The following is a 5,170-nucleotide window of genomic DNA, read 5'->3' as shown; positions in this document are numbered from 1 at the left end:
GGAGGGAAATATATCCTTGGTGGTGGGGTCCGTTTGGAGGTGGCGGAAATGACGACAGATGATATGATGTATATGGAGGTTGGTGGGGTGGTAGGCGAGGACCAGTGGGGTTCTGTCCTGGTGGCGATTGGAGGGGTGGGGCTCAAGGGCGGAGGAGCAGGAAATGGAGGAGATGCAGTGGAGAGCATCGCTGATCACGTCTGGGGTGAAATTGCGGTCTTTGAAGAAGGAAGCAATCTGGGTTGTACGGTATTTAGAGAAGATTGAGAGCAATTTGAATGAGCTGCTCAAAATCAAGAGGGCCCTGGACAGAGTAGATAGAGAGGGGCTGCTGCTATTGGAAGAGCTTTGACAAATGGGATTGAGAGGTCCAGGTGATTGTCTCCTTATCGAAGATCAATAGTAGCAGTGACATCGTGACAGCTAATTCCACATGGAGCAGTGTGTCACATGAGAGACCTTACTACCTGTGTGCATCTCCTAGTGTGTGTATGTGTGTCTAGTTTGTCTGTGTTTACGAATTGTAATTCTGTGAATGTGCGTTTGTACCCAGTCTGACTTACATCATCGATTGTCAGGATAAACCTGATTCACCAATCTTCTTTAGGAAAGGAAATCTGCCATCCATACTTGATCTGGAGTCCAGACTCACAGCAATGTGGTTGATTCTCAACCGCCCTCTGGGCAATTAGAGATGGGCAATAAATGCTGTCTAGCCAGAGATGCCCTCAACTCCTGAAGAAATGAATAAAAAGGATAAATATTGACTAGGATTTGCAACATGTCCTGTTCCTTTTAAAATAGTGCCATGGAATCATTTATATCTACCTGCATGACAGATGGAGCCTGGGTTTAATAGGGGTGGCTCAGTGGTTAGCACTGCTGCCTCATAGTGCTAGGGACCCAGGTTCGATTCCCACCTCGGGCAACCATCTGTGTGGAGTTTGCACATTCTCCCCTTGTGTGCATGGGTTTCCTCTGGGTGCTTTGGCTTCCTCCCACAGTCCAAAGATGTGCAGGTCAGGTAAATTGGCCCATGCTAAATTGCCCATAGTGTTAGGTGCATTAGTCAGAGGGTAAATGTAGGGCATGGAGATGGGTGAGTTACTCTTCGGAGGGTTGGTGTGGACTTGTTGGGGCAAATGGCCTGTTTCCATACTGTAGGGAATCTAATCTAATAACATCCAAATATGACACTTCCAACAGGTTGGCAGCAATGAGGTAGCTAATTACTGCTCTCTCCCATGAATCAAGAGGCTACAGGTATCAATCACACCAGGGACTTCAACAGACAGTGCAGGATGACATTTCAGTGCTGCATTGTCAGGGATGCTTTTGTGCAGGGTTCAGGTCAGAGCGAGGAGATATGAAAGCAAGATCTCATCTGCCTTCTGAGGTGGGCATAAGAAATCTTTTGCTCTGTTTGAAAATGACAAAGGAATCTGCATAATTTCTGGACCAACATATATTTCTCAATCAACATAATAAAAACAGATTGATAAAAATATTTGGTCATTATCCCATTGCCGTTTGTTGCAGCATGCTGTGCGCAAATCAACTGCTATGTTTCCGACATTTTGTCAGTAACTGACCTTCATCATTGGCTGTAATGTACTTTGGGAATGCTGAAGTTGTGATTGGTTCGGGAATCAAGGGTGGGGTGGGGTTGGAGGACAGGGTGTGAGGAATGCTGGACCAGCCGTGGTCCTATTTAATGATGAAGCAGGCTCGAGGGGCCGAATGGCCTATTCCTGTTCCGATTTCTGAAAGTCTTATGGTTATAATTGCTGCGAGATTCTTGAAACAGAAAAAAAAAGTCTATGACCAGCGAGATACTGTTAAAAGTAAAACCGAGTGCTATTATGCAGGAATTCTTTTGTATTGCTTCCCTTGACTGATGTATGTGGATCTGGTAACTTCAACTGGTCGAAATACACAGTGCAATTGTCAGTGCTCTACAATAGCCTATTTTGAAATCTTCAATTACATTTAATGTTCAATTGGATAAAACTCAAGTTGAGGCCTTGAGTTTTATCCAACAGGCTAGAGTACCATCCTCTGTGGTAAAGTGAGTTATCTGATGCAGGAGGAAGAGATCATAAGTCAGCCATCTTCTTGGGAATGTTCCAGAGCATTCTAGCCAGTTGCAATGGCTCATGATTTTCTCACTGCAACACTTCAAGATCTGAAGACATCTCCTCCTCTCTCTGGATTTTCACAGTGGGGAATTTGACCACCTGAGAGCCTGAGGCCTTGAAAGGGTTAATGTGTATTTGCTGAAAGTTGATGCAAAGCGGCTGGTTCTGAAGTGTTACTTCTTTTTAACCATTTGACTGGATCGTGATAGATGTTACATTTTCAGTTTGAACAAACTCGTCTGCAGCTGCAGCAATGAGAGGGTTAATCAGTTCCCATGAAAACTAGGGTGAATATTTATTTTTAAAAAGGGAAAGGCAACGACGATCAGGGAATGCAGCAAAAATCCACATTGGTGGAGGAGAGCTGTAACATCAAGAAGTGGCCTCTGACCCCAAAACCCCTCCCCTCTCCCGCTCGCCCCACCTCCCCAATCCTATCCGCGCACCCCCCCACCCCACCGCCAACCCCCTCTTAACAATTACACCCTCTGCACAACCGTGTTGCTGTTGGCTGCGGAAAGGAGGACCCTTTCCCAAATCCCTGAGACAGGAGGCCTCCTTGTGAAACTATCGTCGGGTCTGGCTGAGGCGAATGGGTCTGCAGGTTTTTCTCTGGACATCGCAAAATGAGAATAAAGATATAAGTGGCATTTTCTTTTCAAAAGAAGAAAGGAAAACAGGTTAAAGTTGCATAACTTTGGAACGTTCCACTCCCTCCCTCCCTGCACACACATACACGGACACAGACACACTCTCTCTCTCTTTCTCTGACTTAAGGGTGACCTTATGTCACAAATAATGACTGCAGGTTAATTGATTCAGAAAGGCTTGTCTGGGTAGATCTCTCCCTGGGCCTCTCCAGCCAAGCGAAAACATTCCAATGTACTGTGCAAAAAAAAAACCCAGCCGAGCTTAGGCGGGAGAAAGGCAGGAAGTTCCATGAGTTTTGATTATGCATAGACTATTAGTTTTCCTGGTTTGAGTCCCATTCTCTGTTCCCCCACCTCCCCCCTCCCACCACCATTCCCCTCCTCCTCCTCCCTCCATCCCTCCCTCTCTCTTCCCACCTCCTTTCGCCTTCCAAGCCTAGTACCGATAGCTCCTTTAATTGAGACCAGCGCGCGCGCGCACACACACACACAAACCCACACATACACTCTGATTTCTCGTGTTGCTAAACGTTCAGAACTGAAGTGAACAGGCCATCCTCCTCTTTATATATATATAAAAGACATCAACAAAAAAAAAATCCCTTTTGCCTTTCGACAATTCCCTCAAAGCGTTTACTCTTTTAGGGTTGGATGCCTGAGGCTGAGGTGATTTTTTTTATTCACAGTGTAAGAATCGTACAGTGATAGGAATTCATGGAAAGGAGCCTCAATCCAGGAGGACAAAACAAAAAAAAACTTTCAGCACTTCCTCTGACTTCCACACAGCAGTAACTGGAACTTGTGAGTAAGACAACAAAAAGAAATCTTTATTTTCTTCTCCAATGACGATTTGAACTATGCGTTCTGTTTTTTTTTTAAATCGAGAATTAGCATGCAGCAGATTTAAAAGTTTTTTGGCTGTACTGTGTTTCCCTTTTGGTGCATCTCAGATAAGCCTTAAATCCCAGCAGAATATTTTATTCAGTTAAAGTCTCGTGTGCTTATTCGAAATACAAGTCGATGAATGAGTCTCTGAACAGATTACAAGGTTCTCGTTTCTCCTTATTTTGCCAGCTCTCCGTCCACAAACACCGTCCTCACTTTCTTTCTGTTTAGCCGAGCACCCACCCCACCGACCCCATCCTTGCCCCATCATATAATTTATCCCCCTCTCTCTCTCACTCACTCACACACACACTCCCTCTCTCTCTCGTTTTCTCTCCGCCCACTACAGCTACAGGATCCGGTTAGTTTCTTTGGCAGATACTTTGCTCTCCATCTTGGCCCAGCTCCTTGCCTTCTGAGAGAAATGGCAGACCGGTTATGAACAGGCAGCTTTGTGTTTGAATTCCTGGCCATTTGTGGGTCAGCTCCCGCGGGGGTTGGGGTGGAGGGGGGGGCGGTGTTCCGTTCTGCTTTCTGAACTCATGTAGAATGTCCTTTGTGTCTGCTGAATTATGAGCTGCAAAGCTCCCATCTCATTTTCTCTTTTATATCTGTACACGCAAAATGCTTTAAAAATGCAAAAGAGAAATCAAAGCCATTTCTTTTCAAGTTTTGAACGTGTTTTCAATTTGGTCACATTTTCATATGGTAATGAATTTAATTTGGTTGAAAGAGTATTACATGGGGTTAACTTGCTGAAATTTCAGCCAATCCCTCCCGTCGTGAATCGTGTATGGGTTGCGAGCATGTTGTGAGGGAATTTTTTTCTCTGTCTCGCTTTTCATTCCCAGTGGCCCCCCCCCCCTCCTCCCACCACTCTGCCCCCACACCCCACCACTCCCCCATCCCTCCGATCCCTCTGTGGCTGAGAACGGAGAAGCTGCTGATCGAGATTGTGTTCAGCTGTTCCAGACAAGCGACTATAACGCTCCTGAGGCACCAGTGGCCATTTTGAGGTCAGTGCTGGGAAACACAGACATCAGCGGGGTTAACCGAAAACAGCAAGGGAGGCTGGTTTTGGCCTCCCGCTCTGCAACTTTAGCAAAGCTGCCTTGCTCTTTATTTTTCCTTTCTGTTGTCCTTTTGTTTTTGTTCAGATCCCCACCCCGGCCCCCCCGCCTTCGCCACTCACTTTCGAATCAGTTTAGCTCATAGCACTTAAAACATGATTAATAATTTAACGGAAAGAAAAAGTGTGTGGTCAAGTTTGAAAGAGACGTTGGGGGGGGGGGGCGGGGGGTGGTTGCAGAGAAAAATATCTGCTGTGGCTTATAAAGAAATCAGTGACCTGTACTCTTCCCTCCCTCTCTCTCTCTCTCACACACACTCACTCACTCTCCCCTCTCTCTCCCCACTCTCTCTCACCTCCCCCCCCACTCTCTCACTCACTCTCTCTCCCCCATTCTCTCTCTCACTCACTCTCTCTCCTGCCCACTC

The 5,170-nt window shown here is 46.1% G+C and overlaps 1 long non-coding RNA gene across 8 annotated transcripts in view; it reads left to right on the top strand.

The window, feature by feature from the left end:
* Positions 1-5,170, top strand: part of LOC122555422 — a 324,887-nt gene that overhangs the window by 27,041 nt on the left and 292,676 nt on the right. The window contains exons 1-2 of one of the 8 annotated variants that reach the window (XR_006313268.1): positions 2,638-2,818; positions 3,475-3,589. The exons of 1 other annotated variant lie outside the window; for it this stretch is intronic. This is a non-coding gene — a long non-coding RNA (uncharacterized LOC122555422). Of the gene's footprint in view, positions 1-2,637; positions 2,819-2,956; positions 3,590-3,715; positions 4,690-5,170 lie in introns of those variants that run through there. 6 more of the 8 variants (XR_006313266.1, XR_006313264.1, XR_006313263.1 and 3 more) reach the window with 6 other exon arrangements.

This window comes from Chiloscyllium plagiosum, chromosome 12 (assembly GCF_004010195.1).
Source record: "Chiloscyllium plagiosum isolate BGI_BamShark_2017 chromosome 12, ASM401019v2, whole genome shotgun sequence".
In the NCBI taxonomy this organism is placed as follows: domain Eukaryota; kingdom Metazoa; phylum Chordata; class Chondrichthyes; order Orectolobiformes; family Hemiscylliidae; genus Chiloscyllium; species Chiloscyllium plagiosum.
The sequence above is the reverse complement of the archived record's forward strand: the minus strand, read 5'-3'. Positions and strand labels throughout refer to the sequence as shown.